The sequence below is a fragment of the Aedes albopictus genome, chromosome 2, assembly GCF_035046485.1.
Source record: "Aedes albopictus strain Foshan chromosome 2, AalbF5, whole genome shotgun sequence".
NCBI lineage: Eukaryota > Metazoa > Arthropoda > Insecta > Diptera > Culicidae > Aedes > Aedes albopictus.
The window spans coordinates 458,412,852-458,438,632 of record NC_085137.1 but is presented as its reverse complement, the minus strand read 5'-3'; the positions used below and the strand labels follow the sequence as shown (position 1 = coordinate 458,438,632).

Here is a 25,781-nt window from a genome sequence, read left to right as displayed (position 1 = left end):
GTCGGCATGTGTTTTGTTTTAGTCCAAATGAAAATAAGTGGTTTGATATTAATAGGGTTGCATGAATCACTCCACTTACCAAAGTGAACTCATATCATGCGCCCTTTCCCCTCCCCACTAACAAAAAGTCCTTCCCATGACAGACGTGGAGACGCAGAGGTGATCTCGGTCTTTAGTAAGCAACGCACGTCATAATAACATTCCTTTCCTTCCTCGATGACCGTAAGGACGTGGCCGGCGCCGTTATTGACCTAATAAAGTTTGGAATTCTCGAAGATGCACATTGAGGACGGTAAGCTACTCCCAAGCTCCGTCTGTTGGTTCCTTGTGCAACTTCGATTGTTCTGGTCAATCACGGAGTAGCAACTACGAATAGTACGGTCATCTATGCTCATGCTAATACCTTTCATAAATCGCGCATGAATCTAAAATGGTAAAAAATCGTTAGTCTTGTGTGGAAAACTGCTTTCCGACCAAGACCAGTAGCAGCAGCAATCAATTGTTGTTCGCACTCTCGCGCCGCGCCGGGAAGTGAGAGTTTACAGGAGATAAAAATGATGATCCACTATCAAACGACGGCCACCTTTCGTCAGATCCCCGCTTCTGTCCTCCTCCACCCGTCAGCAATTAATAATCAGATGATAATGAAGTGGTGGAAGCACACCGAAGAGCGATTAATGATGGATGTTCTTCCCTTGTACGGACAACAAGGCACGCTTCCAAGAGCAAGCAACATCGAACGCTTTCATCAACATTCATGTAATAGTAGGCTTGGCACTTTGTCGTCGCATAGCTACAGGGTAAAAGTTTTCCCCGCTTCAGAGTGCTGCTAACTGCTGTGATAAGAGAAGGCCTCTCCTTCAAGCCTATCATTGGATAGGCAGCGCCTACTGTGCACTATCTATACAACAGATTGATAGTGTGATGTGGTGTGATGCTGTGCGTAATTGTCCATCCGTGTGATCAAGGGAAAGACAACAAGTGAAGCACATTCCGTACTGCGTTGCTGTCAGCCTACTAGGTACCTCCAGATTGAGTTGATTGGAAAGCGACGATTTTTTTTCGAATGAGCCTCAAAACTTTCAACTCATTCTTTAACAAACAACAAAGTCGCGCACCACGCAAACTCATAGGTATGCAACGGAACAGTAACGTCGTTTGTTTTGTTATCATCCATCCAAAGTGCTCGTCGTCATCCTCAGTCACCAAAGCGAATAGGTTTATGGGAATTGAAAATAAAAATCTATTTTTGCGAGCCACGCCGCGCCGCACGGAAGAACGATGTCGGCAAGCGGTGACGACGAAGACGACGACCGGGAACGACGATGACGAGCTCGTCGTACGTTACGATGAATGGATAGGATGGATGGGAGAAATGAAACAAACGGGTAATCGTTTCGCATCACTCCGTTTTACTAGGTGTGAGGTTCAGCAAACAGCAGCAGTATGATTATGAATTGATGGGGAGTAATGGGAAAGCATCGGCCTTCGTGGCGCAATCGGTTAGCGCGTTCGGCTGTTAACCGAAAGGTTGGTGGTTCGAGTCCACCCGGGGGCGGTATGTTTTTTTTAGTGGAGGAATGTTCGGTAAATTTGGATCGTTTATTAAAATTTGTTCGGTTTATTACCTAAAATGGATTTCACGATTGCAAATAGGTTTTTGTAAGGCGAGTGTCTAGGAGATTTAGAGGAAGGTCGTGCGGGGTTTCAGGGTTTCAAGGAAGTTTAAGGAAGGGGAGGGTGATTAAGTGGGGCACTTTCGGGGGTTTCGAAGGGTCTCAGTTTCAGAAGAGTTCCGATAGCATTTCAGGAAGATTCAGAGGATTTCGGCGGTTTTCATAGGTGTTACATGAACGTATTCGGAGGGTCTCAGATAGGTGCATTACAGGAAGTTCGACAGATCTTCAGGGGGTTTTGGAGGCTTAAGTATCAAGAAGTTTCAGTGGATATTCATTGGATTTAGTAGAACGGAGTTCCAGGGTGTTTCCGGAAGCATTTCAGGAAGTTTCTGAGGATTTCAGCGCGTTTCAAAGGCTTTACAGGGGCGTTTTCAGAGATTTCGGAGAATCTCTAGTGCGTTACAGGTGATCCGACGGAGTGTAGGAGGGATTGACAGGGATTCATGGAGTTCCAGATGATTTTCAGTGGGTTTTGGAGGCGTTACAGGGGCATTGTTGAGGGTTTAGGAGGGTAACAAGTGCGTTGCAGAGGGTCAGACGGGTGTCAGAGGGTCCGACAGTTTTTCGGAGGCATTTCAAGAAGTTTCAGACGACTCTCATTGGGTTTCGGAAGTGATACATGGGCGTTTTCAGGGGTTTCGGAGGCTCGGAGATGCGTTTCAGATGATCCGAGGGGGTCTCAGGTGCGTTACAGGGAGTCCGACGGGGCGTCAGAAGGTCCGAGGGGGTTTTAGGGGATTTACGAAGGCATTTTCGGAAATTTTAGAGGATTTTCAACGGGTTTTAGAGGTGTTGTTTTAGTTTCTCAGGGGCGTAACTGGAGGTTTCAGGAGGCCTACAGTTTTCGACAGCACATTTTACATCAGATCTCCCAGTTTCATAGAATTTCAGAGGGCTTTTAAACCTTGTCATAAGCGGTTCAGGCGGTGTTGAAGGGATCCAAAACGTTCCGGTTGTACGCTTGCAGATCCGATACACTCAAGGGAGCTTTTGCAGATACCTTGATTCGAAATTGGTCTATTAGGTGGCGCCTGGTGCCAAAAACCTTCAAACTACTGTATATAGAGACCCTGAATAGCCAGAAGAGCGCAATCTTCATCAATATTTATCAGCACTTCATAAGCAAGCAGTCTGTAGAGCTTTTAGTGTGAAATTCGTCCGCTTGGGTGCACATGTGTCAAATACGTTATAATTTTTTTTATCTCGAAATCTAAGATAGCTAGAAGGATGCCGTCTTCGGCAAATTTATTCAGAAGAATCTGAACTTGCTGACAGTAGAGCTTTCGGTTTGAAATTCGTCCGGTAAGTGGTGCCCAGTGGCAAAAACATTCAAACTGATGTATCTCGCGATCCTGAGTACTCAGTAGAATGCCATCTTCAGTAGTATTGATCAGCAGTTAAAGAACTAGCTGACCATAGCGTTTTTAGTTCCAAATTCGCCCTCTAGGTGACATTAGTGTCAAAAACCATTGAAGCTTTTGTATCTTGAAAATTCGAAACAGCGAGAAAAATCTAGAAGACGTCTACTTCAAACATGTTCTACAGAATCATTACTAGCTAACACTAGATACCATGGCTCGAAATGTATTCATTAGGTGGTGTCCAGGGACCAACAATGTATATTTGCAAAAGTGTTTTAAACCTTCATTTCAATACTTTTTTAGAAAGTCTTATTTTAAGCTGTTTTTCAATTTTTAGAATTTCAAGATTATTTGATTTGTTTTATGTCATATTTTCAAAAAATTACCAAATCATTCGTTTGTTTTTGGCGTTACCAATGTTTTAAGAATTATGCTAGTCTGAGTGAAGTTTAAAAATAAATAATTTTGAAAACTTCACTTAGAGTAACATAATTGTTGAAAAAAAACTTCAGAATCTTCAAAGAACTGATCTAAAACATCGCTAGTAGTTATTTTTTTTTTATTTTATTATTTTTGCTACTTTAATTGGATTGCTTTTTCAAAAATACTTACTGAAGTTATAAGATTTTTTCTAAGAACTTTTGACGATTTTTGTTTCCCATAATTAGCTCAAAAAATGTTATACTTAATGTGTTTACCAATGGTTTATTCGAGATGTTTGATTGAATATTTTTTCCAAGAAGAAAGTAGTTCTTAGCAAAGGCAATTAGGATTGATTAGACAAAATAAGACGCCACATTTTTTTTTAAGAAAATAAGAAAATATTGGGAAAATCAAAGATATATGTTTTGGTTGAATCCTACTTGAACGTTGATTTTTTGAGGGCTAGAAATTATTTGTCATCTTTTGTGTCAGACGAGCTAGATATCAAAAACACATTTGTTTTTCAACGAGAGGGGATTCTGAGAAGAACACATGGAATATTCATGGATTATTATAACAATAATTTTTAAAGCTGGAACAAATAAGTACTTTAAAATATATGGTATTTCTGTTAATCTTTGGCAAATTAAAATATTTTAGAAAGATTGTAATGCAATTATGAAGAATTTTAAGAAAAACCTTCTTGATGATTTTGAAGTAAATTCTATAGTGAGAATGCCGAGAGGTTTTCTGAAAACATTCGCTGAATTTTTGAATTTTTCAAAAAAGACAATAAGCTATATGGTAGTTTTTTTGGTTTATTTGAGAAAAATCAAGAATCAATTTCTAAAAAAAATAGTGGATTAACTCCCAAAAAAAGTAATTGTTAATAATAATAACATCTTTTTAGAGTGTTGAAAGGTGTAGAAAGATGTTATAGAAAATAAACACAAGTAAAAAACACAGTAAAAAAATAAATCCTGATAACATTCAAATGTACAAAAGCGCCACAATACTGGCAACTTCATATGGCTTTTTTGAATACAAATGTATCTCACGAACAATTTGTTTTGTTTCTTTACAGGTAAGCCCATGCAGCCCAGTGGTACATTCTAAATTTCTTAATATAGCTCAGTAAGTATAAGTACCTATCCATTTATGCAAATTGATACGTTTACTCTGTTCTGTTTGCATTGCACTATGGCAAACCAGATGGTTAAAAATAAAAAAAAGAGTGACTCGCTATGATTTATATGTATCCATTCCATGATCATTTGACAACTAGTACTTACACTTGGAATTCCTGAAAGTGTTTATTTTAAAATGCCTAAGTCATTTAAAATTGATGGCATTTGAAAGCACTCCTTAAATTATTCCACAAAGAATTGAAAACTGATACCCTACAATGCTCTCTTCACTTACAGATAAGAACTTCACAAATGCATAGACATGAAACCAGAAATCATTAGCATACACTTAAAAATCATTGATATTGTACTATGATATGAAATAGACACACCTAAGAGTAAAATGAATTGTTTGGCACAAAAAAATAGGATTTAAATCTTACTTTTATCATGATTTACAGCGTGAGATAGTCTGAACTATGTACTGTATGGTTGTGGTACTGTTTATTTACCTCAGTCAGTTTCACCGCTGCCAATTTGAACATTTTTTTATTACTTTAAGCACTTCGGCACTTCGTCCAAAGCAACAGGAGTACACGGTATTGCATAATATTCATTAATTGCTGACATTAGTTACTCTTTTATATCTGTTATCCATTATATTTCAACTGCTATTTTGGATCACGAGCACATCTAGCAATAGTATGCTTTGTATTGTATATTTTATGGTACTCTTATCATCCCTGACCTTTACCGTTGCCTTTATTCATTCCCAAAACTGGAATAAACGACAAGGCGAATGACGTCACCACACCGAATCATCGGCATGATTGTTACACAACAACCGTCGCCACAAATGCCAAACCAAATCTAATCCATGTTCAAATTTTATGGGCTCCCGGGCAGAAGAGAATTACAAAGCAATGTCAAGTTTTACCATTAAAAAAAATTACTGAATGGTAAAATTTGCCATTGGTTTGTTTGAAATAAGTGACAAAAGGGCAAAAATAATAACTGACATTGTTCGACGAAATAACTAAAGAATGTCAAATTTTGACATTACAATGGCAAACCAAGAACAAAAAAAATTAAGGTTGAAAATTGCAAAATATACCATTATTGAGTTATTGAAAACAGAACAATAACAAAATTAGTTATTCGAGTGTCAACCAAAATAAGGGTATCTTAAGTTGTTTATTCCAATAACAAAATAAAAATCTTATAAGTTCTGGATGGAATGTAATGGCAAACAAATATCAAATGTTACCATTAGAATAACCAAAATTCAAAATTTGTCATTATGTTGTTCTTAATAAGTGCCTAAACTGCAATGGTTCATCGAACTAGTAAAAGGTCAACAATATCTCGTCAATTGCAAAACTAGTTATGATAGCAAAATAAGACATTCAGTAGATATTCTTCCAATTTTCAAATCATTTGATAAATGACAAGCAAATGACATATTTTGATATGATATCTTGATATGCTATTGATATGTTGTTTTAAGCTCTTCATGAAGAACTCATGAATGGTAAAATTGGTTATGATAATAAAATTTGTTATTCTTTTGCTTTTGGTTTGCCATTCACCTCTACCCGGGCTGCTATAGCATCGTCCGTCACCGTTCCCCTTATAGTCTTTTGTCTTCCAAAATCGGCCGGATCCACGAGTACCTGCCGCGTAAAGTTGCTTCATCCATCAAGCGTGCCTCTTGGTAGCTAGTAAACAACCACCCAAGCAACTAAATCAACGACGCCTTCGACCAGTCGGTAGCGGCTAGCTACCTTCTGCTTACCTACTATTGCTGCAATCTTCCTGTCTGCGTTAGTAGCTGAAGAATAACAATGCAATGGCGGTGCGGCTCTCGCGTAGTGGCACCGACCGACCGACCCACGAAGACTGTGCCATCGTCATCGGATGTGCAAGGGGATACGAAGGCAGCTGATGGACTTCCTTTTTGTTGATCGTTTTTTTTCTTAGCAAATTCCAGATTTGGAAACTGCTGCTTGGAAGATTCGCCATAGGTTTGGTGACCCGGTAAAAAATCATGGACGTAATGTCCCACAAGTAACATGTGCAAATCAAATAGCGTCAAGTAGGCTTTACAAACAAAAAAAAAACATAAACAATTTAGGTTTTAATGAGGCTCTCAGAATCTTTCCAAAACTAGTTTGGCTTCGAATTGCAAATTGAGTGTACTAATATTATTACAGTATTAGTAATGTATTGCTAACGTTAAACTGTACGATAGTAGTAAAGATCTATTTACAATCGTGAACTCTATTGTGTAGGAAGTCTCAACCTACGATAAACACATTCAAGGAATGATATTGGTCCTGAGATTGACCTTGTTTACTTTATTGAATATTTTAACTATAGAAAAACTTAATGGTAAATGGTTTGCATTTTTTTTTTCGAGAAAAAGGCATTTTCGTCCGTTACGAATTCTTATTGTTCACTTGTTGTTATTCCGCAGTTCAGCGTACGTGTGTCATGCATAACCATAAACTGTATGGTATTTTGGTGGTCGCCTGTATAATAACATTGTGGTGTCACAATACAGTACAACTCCGTGGAACATTTTTCCCGGGCAAAGAATGACGTGTCACGAGTACAATCGGTGTTGGAAATTCCGTCGCCGTGACGACCGCCAGAAGCTATAACATTTGCAACGGTACTGTTGGTTGTTGCTTGTGCACTGTGTGCAGTCGTTGTGCACAGGGTAAAAAGAATATAAAGCGAAAAAAATAAATTCCAAAACGGAAAAATGAATAATGTAAAACGGTGCGGAAAAAATAGCCACAGAATAAATATTGAAAGCGAAAATGAACCCCATGGAGATGTACGGACGGGATAGCGAGAGAATGAGATTGAGTGCAGTAGGGTAGTGTACTTTGTTTTCGTCATGTGATTCAAATGAAGTCTGCCAAGACTGAGAATATTATTGGTCTGGAATTCATTTTTGCGTTGGATCACAAAAAAAACATAGAGACCAAGCTTTCAGAAACTTGCGCAATGGAAATTGATTTATAGCATCTATAATACAAAACTTAGACAAATTACGACACATGTTTCACAAAGGTAGCAAGCCATTTGTTATATAATTTTTCTATAGTTAAAATTTTCATAACTATAAAATCTACTGTTCGCATATGTATGATAAGTGATTTGATTGTGGAAATGGTTTTATTTGTAAAAACGATATACATTGCATTCTTAAATTCGTATTAAAGATACGTGTTATGGTTCTCAACCATACCGTAAATCGTATTTTTATTGTTTTAGCATTTACCATGAGTTGCACTGCAACCTATTCAATTGAGATGTGCTGTTGTATTATCACTAACAATTTACCATAGTAAATAAAATCATGGATGGAGTTTAAATGTTCAATATATGGTATTTCCATGGTTATTTGAATTGATTTTTCACTGAAAGTTATTTTTATTTCACCTTCAGCTAAGCACTTCCTTAATTCAAACATCAAGTCATTCTTGAATGAAAAATAATAACTTCTTTCGAATCAGGATACCCTTAAAAATTTGGACGATACATCAAACCATCACCCTACCACCATCATCTCAACTTCGATTACCAATAAACCTGTTGTTTCGAGAACCAGACAGCCGGGCAAAAAAAAAATCCGCGAGGAGACGACAATAATCGACGACCACTAGAGGAAGGAGGGCGGTTCTACGGGTAGGTTTAATCGCGAGACACGAGTTTCACGACGAAGACGACGACAACAAGTGAGAGAGTGGAGTAGGAAACCTTGACGAGACGACGACGATGACGAGCCCTTATGCACTCAGAAAAAGTGGGTCCCGCACGAAGAAAATATCAAAGAGCAAATGTTAAGTAATAATCAATTTAATGGCATCGTCTCCGTCTCCCCGTCTCTATAGTCGTCGTCGTCGTTTAGTGGAGGCCGATGCCGGATGATGGAGGATCGAACGAGCAACAGTTGTTGCGATTTTTTTTGCGATTTCTTCGTTGTGCGAGAAGTTGTTCGCGAAATTCTTGGATGCGATGGTCTAAGGAAGGCAAAGTGGAAATACCTGAAGAGTTGAGAATGCATCAGACGCAAGATTGGAACAAAGAAATCGTGAATCGATTGGTTGGTGGACGGACATCTGTTGCCTAGAAGGATTGGTTTAATAACATTCTTTGAGCGTGATTTGTTTAATGGCCTAGGAAGAAACTTGAAAATACGTGGAAAGTTTTGCCCAGAAGCAAAAAACAAGATTCCTCCTAGAAGCATGAAAAGTTTCCTCCTGGATGCTCAATAAAGCTCGAAAGGTTCCTTCTAGAAGCTTAACAAGTTTCCTAAAGCTTTTCCTCAGAAGCATGAAAAATTACGTCCATGAAGCATGGAAATTTTCCTCTTAAAAGTGTGGATAGCTTCTCCTAGAAGCTTGAAAAGCTTCCCTCTCTAGCTTCTTATCTTGAAAAGTTTTCCTCTATAAGCTTGGAAAGCTGCTTTCTAGAAGCTTGAAAAACTTTCTGCTAGAAGCTTGAAAAAGTTCCTCCCATGTGCTTGGAAAGATACCCCCTAGATTCCTTCCAGAAGCTTGGAAAGCTTATTCCAAAAAGCTTGGAAAGCTTATTCCTAGAAACTTTGAAAGCTACCTTCCAGAAGCTTGGAAAGCTTCCTTCCAGAAGCTTGGAAAGCTTCCTTCCAGAAGCTTGGAAAGCTTCCTTCCAGAAGCTTGGAAAGCTTCCTTCCAGAAGCTTGGAAAGCTTCCTTCCAGAAGCTTGGAAAGCTTCCTTCCAGAAGCTTGGAAAGCTTCCTTCCAGAAGCTTGGAAATCTTCCTTCCAGAAGCTTGGAAAGCTTCCATCCAGAAGCTTGGAAAGCTTCCTTCCAGAAGCTTGGAAGGCTTCCTTCCAGAAGCTTGGAAAGTTTCCTTCCAGAAGCTTGGAAAGTTTTCTTCCAGAAGCTTGGAAAGCTTCCTTCCAGAAGCTTGGAAAGCTTCCTTCCAGAAGCTTGGAAAGCTTCCTTCCAGAAGCTTGGAAAGCTTCCTTCCAGAAGCTTGGAAAGCTTCCTTCCAGAAGCTTGGAAAGCTTCCTTCCAGAAGCTTGGAAAGCTTCGTTCCAGAAGCTTGGAAAGCTTCGTTCCAGAAGCTTGGAAAGCTTCGTTCCAGAAGCTTGGAAAGCTTCGTTCCAGAAGCTTGGAAAGCTTCGTTCCAGAAGCTTGGTAAGCTTCCATCCAGAAGCTTGGAAAGCTTCGTTCCAGAAGCTTGGAAAGCTTCGTTCCAGAAGCTTGGAAAGCTTCGTTCCAGAAGCTTGGTAAGCTTCCATCCAGAAGCTTGGAAAGCTTCCTTCCAGAAGCTTGGAAGGCTTCCTTCCAGAAGCTTGGAAGGCTTCCTTCCAGAAGCTTGGAAGGCTTCCTTCCAGAAGCTTGGAAGGCTTCCTTCCAGAAGCTTGGAAGGCTTCCTTCCAGAAGCTTGGAAGGCTTCCTTCCAGAAGCTTGGAAGGCTTCCTTCCAGAAGCTTGGAAGGCTTCCTTCCAGAAGCTTGGAAGGCTTCCTTCCAGAAGCTTGGAAGGCTTCCTTCCAGAAGCTTGGAAAGTTTCCTTCCAGAAGCTTGGAAAGCTTCCTTCCAGAAGCTTGGAAAGCTTCCTTCCAGAAGCTTGGAAAGCTTCCTTCCAGAAGCTTGGAAAGCTTCCTTCCAGAAGCTTGGAAAGCTTCCTTCCAGAAGCTTGGAAAGCTTCCTTCCAGAAGCTTGGAAAGCTTCCTTCCACAAGCTTGGAAAGCTTCCTTCCAGAAGCTTGGAAAGCTTCCTTCCAGAAGCTTGGAAAGCTTCCTTCCAGAAGCTTGGAAAGCTTCCTTCCAGAAGCTTGGAAAGCTTCCTTTCAGAAGCTTGGAAAGCTTCCTTCCAGAAGCTTGGAAAGCTTCCTTCCAGAAGCTTGGAAAGCTTCCTTCCAGAAGCTTGGAAAGCTTCCTTCCAGAAGCTTGGAAAGCTTCCTTCCAGAAGCTTGGAAAGCTTCCTTCCAGAAGCTTGGAAAGCTTCCTTCCAGAAGCTTGGAAAGCTTCCTTCCAGAAGCTTGGAAAGCTTCCTTCCAGAAGCTTGGAAAGCTTCCTTCCAGAAGCTTGGAAAGCTTCCTTCCAGAAGCTTGGAAAGCTTCCTTCCAGAAGCTTGGAAAGCTTCCTTCCAGAAGCTTGGAAAGCTTCCTTCCAGAAGCTTGGAAAGCTTCATTCAAGTAGCTTGGAAAGCTTCCTTCCAGAAGCTTGGAAAGCTTCCTTCCAGAAGCTTGGAAAGCTTCCTTCCAGAAACTTGGAAAGCTTCCTTCCAGAAGCTTGGAAAGCTTCCTTCCAGAAGCTTGGAAAGCTTCCTTCCAGAAGCTTGGAAAGCTTCCTTCCAGAAGCTTGGAAAGCTTCCTTCCAGAAGCTTGGAAAGCTTCCTTCCAGAAGCTTGGAAAACTTCCTTCCAGAAGCTTGGAAAGCTTCCTTCCAGAAGCTTGGAAAGCTTCCTTCCAGAAGCTTGGAAAGCTTCCTTCCAGAAGCTTGGAAAGCTTCCTTCCAGAAGCTTGGAAAGCTTCCTTCCAGAAGCTTGGAAAGCTTCATTCAAGTAGCTTGGAAAGCTTCCTTCCAGAAGCTTGGAAAGCTTCCTTCCAGAAGCTTGGAAAGCTTCCTTCCAGAAACTTGGAAAGCTTCCTTCCAGAAGCTTGGAAAGCTTCCTTCCAGAAGCTTGGAAAGCTTCCTTCCAGAAGCTTGGAAAGCTTCCTTCCAGAAGCTTGGAAAGCTTCCTTCCAGAAGCTTGGAAAGCTTCCTTCCAGAAGCTTGGAAAACTTCCTTCCAGAAGCTTGGAAAGCTTCCTTCCAGAAGCTTGGAAAGCTTCCTTCCAGAAGCTTGGAAAGCTTCCTTCCAGAAGCTTGGAAAGCTTCCTTCCAGAAGCTTGGAAAGCTTCCTTCCAGAAGCTTGGAAAGCTTCCTTCCAGAAGCTTGGAAAGCTTCCTTCCAGAAGCTTGGAAAGCTTCCTTCCAGAAGCTTGGAAAGCTTCCTTCCAGAAGCTTGGAAACTTTTTTTTGAAGTTTGTTGGAAACTCCCTTCTAGAAACTTTAGTTTGTTGCTTCTCTACATTCCAAAGTGATCATCCTAGCCATTGAATTCATCTTGCAACAATGTTCGCAAAAAGCTTCCCTTCCAAAAAGCCATTGCAACATCTTCCTCCGAGCTGTGCCAAATCCGCGTGACCGCAATTCGAAACAAAACATTCCACAAACCAGCCAACCACCGAAAATAATGGCAACCAGCATACGATCGTGGACCAACCAACAATACCCCATCAAGCCAACAACACTCGATCATCTCATCGCGGAGGCAGGCGCATCGCCTAGCCGTACTAGAAGAACCGAACGACCTTCACTCACCCAGCTAGAGTGCGTTGAACCTACTCGACAGTCGAATCGGCTGGAAAACCTCTAGAAACCCCCCGAAAATAAAAAATGACTACCTCTCACAAAAACGACCATCATCCAATACCCAATACCTAGGTTGGTACGTACAGCAGGAGGCAGCAACGCGTGCACCGAAACGCATCAATAACGAGCCTCCATCATCAGCATCTCCTCCGCGCATTCGCTTTGCGCACCAGTAGAGCAACAGCATATTCGGAGATTGCGACATAACTTGACTCTTCGCGGGTTCACATTTACCCATATTCTCGCGATGACGGTGGTGGTGATCATGGTGGTGGTGTGGTGGTGGTGGGTAACGCAAGTACCGGTAATTTTGCATCACATACCGACCGCAACCGATCGACCGACGACGATAGCAAGTCAGTATGTCAGCGTCAGGCAGTCAGGCTGCGGCAACTACTTTTCCAATTGTTTTTGCCCACGGTGCCGAAAAAAAACGGAGAATTGAGTGATTCATCGGTGGGGAGATAGGGCTTTTCCGATACTTGTGGACGTTTGGGAAAGGGTTCACTCAGATACACGATTTCTCCTACAGTTTCTTCAGAAATTTCTCAGACAGCATCCTAAGTATCTCTGTCGACAGTTTGCTTAGGAATTTCTTCAGAAACTCTTCCACAAAATTATTTCAAATTTCCTCCAACATGTTCATCAACAATTCCTCCGGCGAATTCAATAGGTATGAATATTTCTGGCAATTATTTTAAGAACTTCTCCGGTAATTTCTTAAGGAATTCCTTCGAAATCGAAAATTCCTTGCAAAATAACTTGGGAAAAATTTTCATGATTTTCTCTGGTATGGTCTTACCATTTGGGCAGGTATACCTATTTTGAGCACTTGCCGCTATAACTAAGTCAATTTCAAACGGATTGATTTGAATTTTTGTATAGAGGTAGGCACGCACAGTATCTAACTCTACACAAAATTTCAAATCAATCGGTTTGAAATTGACTAGGTTATAACGGCAAGTGCCCAAAATAGGTATACCTGCCCAAATGGTACAATACCCTAGTTTCTTACGGATTTTTTCCGGCAATTCTTTTAGGAGTGCCTCCAAAAATACTGTTAGGGGCCGTTCATAAACCACGTAGACTTTTAGAGGGATGGGGAGTCTGGCCAAAGTCTACGCTCCATACAAATATTAAAATTTTTGTATGGACGAAAGTCTACGAGGGGGAGGGGGCCTAAGATAGCCAAAATTTGGTCTACGTGGTTTATAAACAGCCCCTAAGGAATTTCTCGGAAAGCTCTGCTTCTGCAAAAATTACCAGAAATTGTGATTTTTTCAGGAATTCTTTAAGAATTTCTTTTATGAAATTCCTCCAGCATTTTTTAAAGAAACTATTCCGGTATCTGTTTGAGGAATTCTTCCGGCGATTCTATCAGGAATATCTCATACAAGTAAAAAGAGAAATCGGGTTAGGTACTGTTCCTTTTAATTCCACCAAGAATGATTGAGTGAAATTAATGAGATTCTTGGTGGAATTAAAAGGAACAGTACCTAATCCGATTTTTCTTTTTACTTACAGTATTCCCCTAACTCGCCCAGGTTTGTCATCATACAATTTTTCTAGGAACTGCCACGACAATTTTTTACACACCAAAACTTGATTGCGGGTTTCAGCAAAATTTTGCTGAATTTTGCCCTAGGTTTCAGCAAAAAAAAATGCTGAAATTCAGCAAAATTTTGTTGATTTGTTCACTAAACTCTTCTGATCACCAGTGACGTTTTTCTAAAATTCAGCAAACTTTGCTGAAAGATCAGCAAAAAATTTTGTTGGACCCTTCAGCTCGGAAATTCAGCAAAATATTGCTGAAAGCGTTTGGAGTGTAGAGGGACATCTCAGCATTTTTACGGGATTTGTTCCCGTATGTTCCTCAAACTGTTCTTTCTAAAATTTCTGAAGGAAATCCAAAGGGCAATATTCTTAAAAACTTCTTCGACAGTTTCTTTAGTAACTCTTTTAGTATTTATTTCAGGAACTCTTCGGATAGTTTTTTTAGGTATTCCTTCGACAATTTTTTTAGGAAGTTCCCCGGAAATTCATTTAGGGATTCTTCTGGATTTTTTTGTAATTTAAGTGTGATTTAAGCACAATTGCATTAGAAATTCCCCAATTTTTCTTCCAGAATTACGTTAAAGAAATCCCTCCGTAAAATGATTTAGTAGTATTTCAGATAACTTTTAAGGAATACCTCCGATTTCTTCTTTAAGAATACAACTGGTAATTCTTTCAGGAATTCCTTTGGAAATTCTATTGAGAATTTCTTGCTAAATATGCAATTTTTTAAATCAAACGTTAAGGTGTGCTGAAAAAAAAACATGATTCTGAGGGAGTAACCCCAATTGTTTGATCTGAAGAGGTGAACCTATTTTGTCAGTTCTTGCTTTGATCTGTTCTTGATTTTATATGCCACCGATTTAGTCAGCTTTTTACTTGACTTTGTCACTTTTTTAAGGTCACTTTTTTCAAGAGCACAAATCAGAAGAACCGAAGGTCAGTTTGCACTGAAAGGTTGATCGAATGGTCAACACCAGCAGCTGGCGCGTTATTTTCTTCTATGTTATGAAACATTTGTATCAAAATAGTCTCGAAAAGTACAGAGTTGTCGAGTTCCTTTGCTCATCTATTCCCGTCCAAAATATTGCCTACCCCCCCTCTGACTTATCACCGGCACAAGGGCTAAAAACTTTTGTAAACTAACATATCCCTTAGCCTTGTCCGACCTTCATTTCCAGAAATGCCTACAAGCATTCCTTCAGAAGTTTCTCCCTCCTTCCTTTCCTTGATACCCCCAGAAATTTTTGAGGATTTCTCCAGAATTTTCTCCTACAACTCTTCGAAGAATTTCTGCTGTTATTTTTTCAGGAATTCCAGCTCAAATTTCCCTACACTGAGGATACTGTTCGTATGTTTTTCATAGTTCACATCTTATGAATCAATAATTTTTATTGTTTTCATCGTTTCATAGTTCTCGTATGCTTTTCATACTTTGAAATGCGAAATCCATAAGATTTGTCGTATGAAAAATCTCATAAGAAGCATCGTATGAAAATCATAAGATGTGTTATGAAATACCATTGCTAAAAAACAACAAAACTTTTATTGGCTTCTAACCACTTCAACTTCCGAAGCGTCGATGGGCGTATGAGTAAAGCACGCGCTCGCCATCCTTGACGTCCCTGGTTTGATTCCAGGTTGCGATTTTTTTTTTTAAATTTTGTGCAAAATATTTCAAAAAAATATGTATGATAGTCATACGACATAGTTTCAGTTTTTATACGTTATCGGTATGATTTTCATACGTGAGTGTTATGAAATTTATACAGTAACAGTATGACAATAATAGTTGGCACTTTGAATCCAAAATCATACTTCGTAACTATGATTTTCGCAAGAAATTCTTGTGGCAAAAAATCATAGTTGATTCGTATGATTTTCGGAGTTGCAGTATCCTCAGTGTAGGAATTCGATCAGGGTTTCAATATAAGAAATTTTTTTCTAAGATTTCTCTAGAAATTTATTTAGGAACTTCACTAGGGGCTCCTCTGGGGATCCGTTAAGGGATTTCTCTAGAAAATTCCATTGGGGTTGCTCTAGGTACTCCTGTTGGTATGTATCCAACGTTTTCTCTTGGGACTTCTCTAGAAATTCCTGTTGGCATTTGTACTGACAATTTCTGCTGAAATTCAATGAGAAATTTCTGAAAGAACTTCTTCCGAAATACCTCCAAGGTTTCCCCTGGTTTTTCAACAAGAATTTATTCTGAAATTCATCTAAGAATTTCTCGAGGAACTTCATCTGAGTGTCCTACTGGAATTGCTCGAGGAATTTCATCTGGCATTCCTCCTGCAATTTCTACAGCCATATTCTACCACGAATTCCACCAGTAATTGCTCTAGAGATGTATTTTTTGAATTCCTCTAATCATTTCTCTGGAGCTCCTGTAGGGTTTCCTCTTCTCTGCCTCTTTTTTTCTTTTCTCCTGACATGTCTCCAGGGAATCCTCAAGAATAAATCCTGAAATGCTTCCTAGAATTCCTCCAGGAATTTGTCCAGTAATTGCTTGTGGAATTCCTGTTTTTGGGGGTTTATCGACTTATTCCACCAGGGATTTCAAAAATCAGTTGGAATTCTTGCAGGGATCCATTTACGAATTCCATTGCAACTCCATCAGGTATTCCTCTAAGGATTCCATCCTGGTTCCTTTGAGGACTTCTGGACTTGGTGGAATTCCTGCAGGGATCTCTTTTTAGCTGAAATCAGCTTCCAGACCAACATAAACAAACTATGATATTTATTCAAAAATGTTGTATGGGACTGGATGGAAAACTACCATTGCCAGGATTCTATTTCAAAACCCCAAGTACCATTTCAGCGAAATGCTACAACCTAGACAACCCATATAATCAGAAGTGTGAATAAAAGAGTACTCAATTGTAGACACTTTTTACTACGAAAACGGCCAAGCATTCTCGAGGAAATCAAACAATAATAATTGATTTCACCCAACGTTTCGACCACTATTTAGGTCTTCTTCAGGGGGTTAATCGATAATTAAATTAAGGGCCCATATAGCCACAGCTCTAAAGACGTATGCTGAGAAGCAGGTTTTGTTCCAGTTGGGTCTGCCTATTTCTGTTGGAAGCAAGAGTAACATGTATGACAGTCCTTTTGCCACGGAATGACGCTTCCAATTTTGATATCTTATCAAAGAAGGATATGTGTCTTTCCTTCCAGAAGGGATTCCTCTATGAGTTTTGTCTGAGATTCCATAAGGTGTTCACATTTTTTTTGTTTTAAGTTACTTTCGGAAAATCTTGAGGAAAGGTGAAAGTTTATTTCTATGTAATCTCTTTGAACTCCTTCTTTCTGCGGTTATTCCGCTTGATTATCTCTTGAATTTTTATGAGAAGTTTTCGAAGAAAGTTTCTAATCCTCAAAACTTACCCAAGAGTTTCTTCTGGTAGTTACAGAATTCTTCTAAGAATTGATTTAAAGTTTCACCTAGATGAATTCCTCTGTGGATATCTTCAGGAGTTCCTTCAAAGATCCTTCCAAATTATTTAATATTAAATTCTTCAAATTATTTTATATTAAATTCTCTCCAGAAGTTTGTTCTGGTGTTTCTCCAGGAGTTACTTCTGGGGTTCCCTCAGAAGTTCTTCCGGAATTTTTTCTGAGATTCTTCAAGGAGTTCTTCCTGTCATTTTTCCAGAAAATGCTTCTCGGACTCGTCCAAAAATTTCTCTATGAATTCCTTCTGGGGTTCCTGCAGGAGTTCCTTCTGAAACTTCAGTTTTGAATTCCTTCAAGACGTTTTCCTAAATTTCCACTAGAATCGCCTTTGGAACTTCCTCGGGATTTTTTTTTTATGCTTCCTCCAAGAGTTTCTTCTTAGAATCCTCCAAGAGTTTGTTCTGGGAATCCTTCAGGAGTTTCCTCTGGGAATACTCCCGGATTTTCTCCTGATTTCCCAAAGGGGAATCTCCGTATGGGAACACTCAAGAATCTTCTTCTGGATATTGTTCAAAAGTTTATTTCGAAAATCCTCCAAAAGTTGAGAGCCATCGTGGTGTTTCTTATGGAAATCTACTAGGTGTTATTTCTGGGTATCCTCCAGAAGTTACTAATGAAAAACACCAAGAGTTCCTTTTGATGATCCTTCAGAAGTTAGATGGCTGGATTTGTTTCTGGAAATGCTCCTGGAGCTCCCTGTTGGAGATCATCGGGGCTTCTTGATAGCATTCCTTCAGGAGTTTCTTCTAGGAATCCTCTAGGAGTCTGCGAATCATTTAGGAGTTCCTGGAGAATTTCCTAGATCGAATTTATGGATCCCAGACCGAACTTCTGTAGGAAGAGCTTCTGAGAAATTTCTTGTAGTAATCCCCCAAGAGAAATCCATAAGGATATTTGGGAGAGCCCACAGAAGGCACACAGTGTCAAAATCTCGATTATTATCGAACTTTCGGATTTCCTATATTAGATTTCAGAAATTCCTGAAGTAATCCTAAACTAAACATAAATGTCCATATTCTAAACGCAGATTACTGGCCGTTTTTTGTTTCTGTTGTATTAGTTTTTACTTGCTAAATGAATTTCTAAATTTTACTAAGTGTTCTCAAACAATCGTTTTTTTTTTGAAAAAAATGAAGATTTTATACATACTATATAGTTTGTACGAAATCTACATTAAAAAAATCGATTGTTTGATAGCACTTCTATGCTTGTTTCAAAAAGCTTTACAATTCCATGTTTGTTATGCATTCCTATTTGTACCACATTTTCAAATTTGTGTCCTGAATTACTGCAGATCATTCTCGAGATTTCCAAGGCCTTCCCAAAGAGATGTCTTCAAAAAATTATTTTTTTTACATATATTTAGGTGATTTTTTCAAAAATTCTTCCAGAATTGTTTCAAATATCTGATGAATTTCCCCCGAAATTGGCTGTAGCGGTTATATTAGCCAATGTTTCAGAGATTTTTGACTACTTCAGACATTTTGCAAGATGTTCTTTTAAAAACTCCTCCAGAAGTAACTCCAGCAGTTCGTCCAGATTTTTTTTTAAATAGTGTCCTTTAGAAATCTCCTCAGGGATTTTCTTCTTTAGAAACTCCTAGAATTTTCGCTTTAATTCTTCAATATCCTTCTAATAAAATTCTTCTGGGAATTCTCTAGGCCCTTCTCAAGGTATTCTCCAAGGGTTCCTCCAGAAAATCCTCCAAAGATTGCTTCAGATTTTTTTTTTCTTATATAATTCTTCTAAGAACTTTTCCAGAGCAATTTAAAAGAGTTCCTCCAGGTATTCCCTACTGATGCCTGCAGAATCACCTCTAAAGATTACTTAAGAAATTGCTTCAGTGAATTTTGTTCAAGAATCTCTTTAGGAAATATTCAGAAAAAAAATTTTGGAATCTAAAAAAGAATCTCCAGAAATAGCTTTATAAATTCCTTTAGGAAATCCTAAAAACAATTCTTCAATATTTGTAATTTCATGAAGTACTTCGGTAACATCCGTATCTGAAAGAATTCCCGGAGGAATCTGTGATGGCATCCCACGCGATATTTTTAAAAGGACCGCAGCAGCAGAACCATGAAGAAACCTTCTAGATATTTCTTCAGTAAGTTCAGGTAAAATTCATGGAGGAGCCCTTGGAAAATTTTCCGGAAGAATCGCTGAAGTATTTTTAAAAAGCTCTAGATGAACTTCTGAAAAAAAATCATGGAAGAATTTCTGATGAAATCCTGTACCGACATTTATGGATATACTTTATCTGCTGAAAGAAATATTTCTGGAGAAATACCTGCAAAAGCTTCAGAAAGAATCCGTGGAGGAATTTCTGAAAAGATCCTCGAAGGTTCCTTTTTAAATTAATCTCCTGTCTAATTTATCTGGAATACTCGGAGATATTCTTTAGACAAATCTCCGGAAAAATATCTAAAAGAACGCAGGAAAATTCCCGAAGAAATCCTAGAAGGTGTTCCTGAAGAAATTCCTTGAGAAACTCTTGGTGGAATGTATTCAGGAATTTTTTGAGAAATATTTAGAGAAATTCCTATAGGAATCCCTTATTTAAAATTCATGGATTTTCTTAAAGAATACCCGGAGAAGTCGTGAAAGTTAATTTTTAAAGGAAATCCTGTATGAATGTCTAGAGAAATTCTTAAACTTCTTCAAAGTGTAATAAAAAATTCTCATGGCAAACTTCCAAAGTATTTTCTAGGGGCCGTTCTTAGAAAATCCCTAAGGCATCTTTGGAAGAAATCCTAGAAGAGTTCCCGAGAAAATCCATGAAGGCATAAGGAGAAACTCCTGAATCTCTGTATAAATTTCTGCAGGAATCTCCATAGGAATACCTACTAAGATAAATTTATTGAAGAATTCCTGATTGAATTCATAAAAAAAACGATAAATACCTGAGATAAGAATTATATATTTTAAGAATATTTCTCATGGAATTCAATAGGAGATTTCTTTTTCAGATTTCTCTTGGATTTTTAACGTCGTTGTTTCCGAAAATTTTCGCAGTTTCCCAAAATAGCTCCCGGAGTTCTTTCTGGACTCCCTACCGGGGATCGTACTGGACTTTCTCTTGGTGTTCATTTTTGGATTTCTCCAACAGTTATTCCCGAAGTTTTTTGCCGGATTTTTTCTAGAAGTGTTTTTCAAAATACCCTCGTGGAAAACCCACAAAATTTTTCTAGAACTTCCCGAAAAAACCCCGGAAAGAATCCTGATCTCGCGAGGAACACCGGAAAGAACTACTGAAATTCCGAGTGGAACTTCGGTAAAAATACCGAGAAAAGAAGACATCTTGAAAAACTGCTGGGAGTAATCCCGGGAGGAAATATTAGGAAGAAACTCTGAAAACTCTAAGAGACTTCCTGGGAGGAGCCAGGATAGATATTCCGAGAAGAACTCCAAGAGGAACTTCAAGAGGAATCAAAGAAAGTAAATTCTGGAAAATCCCCAGAGGAAATCGCGGAAAGATTTTACAAAAGGAGTTTCGAGGGATATTCTCGAAGAATGCATGAAAGAGTTCTTGAGATCACAGATATTCTCAAAATTAAGTTAGTCTTCTGATCTTGTACCGACTTTTCGAACCCTCTAAGCAGAATACCCTCTTTGAATGAGTGTAATCAGTTTCGTACCTTTTAATTCCGCCGTATAGTGGATAACTGGCACTGAGGAAGAATACAAGTGGTAGTCGAAATACGCGTATCTGTCAAAGGATAAGCAAAACAGGGCGGAATTAAAAGGTACGAAACTGATTACACTTAGTCTTCTGGTTTCAGAAAGTATTCCACAAACTCAAGTACAATAATACCCTAAGAAAGATTCCATCACCTTTCTCCATCCTCGAAAGGAAGGTAAACCCCATTCACCGAAGATGACGGCTTCAGCTTTTACGACCGGCGGCCTTGAGCTACTGCCGCAGGCTGCCTCTGGCCGAAAAGAGATTGCCCAAAACCGACCACCGAAACACCACCAGCATCAGCAGAGCCGAAACCAAAACAACCACTCTCTCACTCCGGTGATGGTGGCGCGGTGGTTGATGATCATCAGAGTCTCCAGTTTTGGAGGCTGTTCGTTGAACTCCAGCCTGGTTGGTTGGTTGGTCCGCCTGGTTGACCAATACTCGGAATAGATTCTCATAGCAATTGCGCGCAATGGCCGCGAGGTCGGCCATTGGCATCTCCTCTCTTCTCCGAGATGCACCAAAACAATAGACCAGCAGCAGCACAGCGATCACGCGGTCATCAGGGAAATTGGGCAATAGGCCACCGGTGGAAATTTGGCGGTGCAGCAATCAACCAACCAATCCTCCAGTGCCACAGTGCCAGTCAGTGGTCGGTTGGTTGGTGGGTTTTTTTTGGACCAAACGAGTTTTCGGGGGGTCGATGGACGGCGTCCGGGTTTTAAGAGATTGAAGGTTTTGCTGGTGGCTGGGGGCCATGCATGGCTGGCTGCATTTTTCGCATGATGACCGATGAAATTTTTAGGCATTTTAGTGGCCGTTTAGTGTGACGGGGTTGTTGGAAAATCATACCGGAAAATGTTGTGTAAGACTTAAATGGTGACGTTTTTGTGGAAATTTTGTTATTCGTTGTGGGTCTTGACTTATGGCTTTATAAGATCGTTTGCAGTAGATCTGTAAAAAAGAAATATGTTCTTTTAGATGTGATATCAAACTAGCTTTTAGACATGCAATAATGCTTTTACATCTTGAGCAAAGCTTTTACGAATTTCCTTATTTTTCCTGTCTGACAATAATCCCTTTATTTGTTTAAGTGGCATATCTACTAGAATTTATAGAAATAACATGGAACTAAAGACATTATTACTTTTAAAGAATGCAAACCCACCAACAACCACTTTACGCCATTAGCCAAGTAGTGGGAAGCATTTTGTTTACCACATTTCCAGAAGTAGATCAAACCTTGACTTAGATTCCGACTCGGTGTGCGAGGAACGTGGTGTAGCGTAACCTGCACGCTTATCTCTGTGCATACTCGAAGACGCTGCTGCCGATATTGTGTTCGTTACCTACCTACGCAAAGCACTTACGCATGGGCAACAACAGCACGGCGGACGGCGGAACGGAAATTCGAATCGACAGTGTACTTCCTCTACCTCTAACCGAGAGATAACTGCGATAAGAACGACTTCAAGCGTGCAATTCGACGAACGCTTAAAGGTACTTACATGGAGTGAGAAAACATCATAAATTTCCCCTTCCAATGACGACGACGAGGAGTGGGTCAAGCGACTAATGGTTGATGATTTTATTGCATTTTCCCAACCCCCATATGAAACCCACATGTAGGTTCTGCTACTTGTGCGTAAATCCACCCGCGGGTAATGGTTCTCTATCGCAATAAAACCCGGCTTAACCACCGACGGCAGCGCAAACAACAACCTGTTACTAGAGCGACTAAGAGAGAAGGAGGGAGCGGGAAAAGCAGAAGCAAACAAACCGAGGTGATTGATGAGCGTACGCGATACGCACGGTGATTAGCACTAGCAGCAGGTCGATGTCTTTCTCTCTAGTCATAGTCACAACTCTTATATGAATGTGCTTAGGCTTGGTCGTTGGTTTATGAGTAGTAGCGGGCAAACGGGGGATAAGCAAGTCAGGATGGCCGAGCGGTCTAAGGCGCTACGTTCAGGTCGTAGTCTTCTCTGAAGGCGTGGGTTCGAATCCCACTTCTGACAAGTATTTTTTTTTTCTGGTTTAATCTGAAATGTTTCATTGCTTGTTTGTTTACTTATTTACTTACGAAACTTCACCTTTATTTTACCTGTACTTTTACCTTTACCTTTACCTTTACCTTTACCTTTACCTTTACCTTTACCTTTACCTTTACCTTTACCTTTACCTTTACCTTTACCTTTACCTTTACCTTTACCTTTACCTTTACCTTTACCTTTACCTTTACCTTTACCTTTACCTTTACCTTTACCTTTACCTTTACCTTTACCTTTACCTTTACCTTTACCTTTACCTTTACCTTTACCTTTACCTTTACCTTTACCTTTACCTTTACCTTTACCTTTACCTTTACCTTTACCTTTACCTTTACCTTTACCTTTACCTTTACCTTTACCTTTACCTTTACCTTTACCTTTACCTTTACCTTTACCTTTACCTTTACCTTTACCTTTACCTTTACCTTTACCTTTACCTTTACCTTTACCTTTACCTTTACCTTTACCTTTACCTTTACCTTTACCTTTACCTTTACCTTTACCTTTACCTTTACCTTTACCTTTACCTTTACCTTTACCTTTACCTTTACCTTTACCTTTACCTTTACCTTTACCTTTACCTTTACCTTTACCTTTACCTTTACCTTTACCTTTACCTTTACCTTTACCTTTACCTTTACCTTTACCTTTACCTTTACCTTTACCTTTACTTTTTAAATTATGGTTCAGCCCTCCAAAAACTCAAATCGTGGAAAGTGCGGTACGTCATTTCACTATTCCGATACTACGTGGCGTTGATATGTATTTTCTTAATGTTTCATCTCAGCCTGATCGTTCTTCTTGGGATACCTCCAAGGATCTCTCCGAGAGTTTTCCCGACGATACCTCTTTAAATTCTTCAGTCAAACATTCAGGTTTTTCTCCAAGAGTCCATTTCTTTCTTTCAGGATTTTCTTCAAGGATTCTTTCAGAATTTTTTACAAAAATTCTTCCAAAAACCTCTGGATTACTTACAAGGATTGCACCAGGAATTTCTGCAAGAAATCCCTCTGAAATACCTCATGTACTCTTCCGGGTTAGCATAGCATAGCATAGCATGAATACTTGCACAAATCTTGGATGGAGTTGCAAAGTTGAATATTTCCATTGACATTGCTGATGTCGCTACTATCTACAATGTCATAGATTCACTCAGCTCCACACACCTGGCCAAGTCCTTGCAAGCATTTATAAATCCCTTCATCAACTTAGAAAGAGCCCAGAACTGAAGCATCTTCCAATAGATGAAAGGATGTTGAAAATAGCGAATTTTCAACTTATATGCAGTTATAAAGTAAATATACTGAAATAGAAATATTCTTAAATAAATAATATTGGAAAGATCTCACCAATTGTTGTGGGGTTTTTGTGGTTCAATGCCGATCATCTAATTGTCTTGATTAATGTTCTTCTCTGTAAAGAACAACACAATACTCAGCAAAGAACAAACCTCATGTACTCTTCCGGGTTATCCTCAAAAACATCCTACAGGAATTTCGAAAATTTCTTCAACAATTCCTTCAAGAATGCATTCAAGAACTTGTTCAAAAATAATTCCATAAAGAATCGTTCTAGGATTCCTTCAAGAATCACTGTATTCCATCGAAGGATCCAATAGAAATTTTGTCCTTTACAATTCCTCTAGAGATTCTTAACAAATGCCTCCAACAAATCCAGCAAAAATTTCTCCGAAAATTTCTTCTGGAACTTTTCTGACTATTTCATCAGGAATTCCTGCTGGGGTTTCATCACGAATATCTCCAGGATTTCTTCAGAAGTTCCTGCCAAACTCCTTCAAGATGTTCTCCAATGATTTCTTTAGGAAGTTGTTCAAGAATTTCTTCAGGAAGATCTTTGATGGTTCTTGCCGAAAATGCGTAACCAAATCTTTTGACGTTGGCAATTGTTTCTTTCAGAATTTCCTTCAACAATTCTTTCCGGTTTTTTTCCCTTGAGGAATTACCTCAAGATTACTTACAAGGGTTGCATTAGGAATTTCTGCTAAAATTACTTCAGAATTCCTCCACGCATTCTTCCGGTTAATCCTCCTAAGAATCCCTCAGGAATTCCTCCAAGGGGTGCTCAACGAAATCCTTCCAAAACTCCTTCTTAAAATTTTCCGTGAAATTTATTTTTTCCAGGAAGAACTTGTTTTTTTTTCTTTTTTATTTAGGGATTTTCTGCCGGCAGGTTCATCTCGACAATTGTTTAAAAAAAATATTCCAAGTATTCCATAAAGAATCCCTCTAGGAGTCCTCCAAAGATTTCTTTAGGTAGTTTATCAAGATTGTCTTTAGGAAGGCCTGCAATGGTTCCTACAGAAAATGCTCAACAGATTATTTTTTGGTAATACCTTTACCTATTTCTGAAATCCGTCCGTTAAGTTTCTTTGAAACTGATTCCTTCAGGAATACTCTACAGGACTTGTTCAAAAAGTATTCCAAGTTTTCATTTTAAAATCCTTCTGGGATTTAAGAATTCATTAAAAAAATCATCAAAGGAGTTCAACGGAAGTTTCCCTCTTAAGAATTCCTTCTGAGATTCCTTCAAGGAATTGTTAACAAATACCTCCATCTAATCCTCCAGGAATTTCTCCAAAGTATCCCTTCTCAAAAATCTCCAGGCAAACATTCAGGTATTTCTTCAAGACTTCTCTGGAGTTCCTCCAGGAATTAAGCTTGGAATTCTGCTAGAGATTACTTTTACAATTCCTCTAACGATTTCCTTAGAAATTTGTACCATAACTCCTTCAAGAAGTCATCAGTAGATTCCTTCATGAAGTTCTTCAGAAATTCCCTCAGGAAGGCCTTCAATGGTTCCTGAAGGAAAAGAATTGCATCAAGAATTTCTGCAAAAAAATCCTTGAGAAATTCCTCCATCCTCTTCTGCCGGGGAATCCTTCAAAGAATCCTACGGGAATTCCTCCCAAATTTTTTTTCTGAAATTCTTTCGCAGAATTTCTTTGGAGATTCCTTCAAGCATTTTTTTTTTCAAACATTTCCTTAAAAGTACCTCCAACAAAT

At 39.1% G+C, this 25,781-nt stretch overlaps 2 non-coding genes across 2 annotated transcripts; both read left to right on the top strand.

The window, feature by feature from the left end:
* The first annotated feature begins 1,484 nt into the window (after positions 1–1,484).
* Trnan-guu (transfer RNA asparagine (anticodon GUU)) lies at positions 1,485–1,558 on the top strand. The gene has a single exon. It is a non-coding gene; the product is annotated as a tRNA-Asn (tRNA).
* A 21,084-nt stretch (positions 1,559–22,642) lies between these two features.
* Trnal-cag (transfer RNA leucine (anticodon CAG)) lies at positions 22,643–22,725 on the top strand. Its single transcript has one exon. It is a non-coding gene; the product is annotated as a tRNA-Leu (tRNA).
* The last annotated feature ends 3,056 nt before the right edge of the window (positions 22,726–25,781 follow it).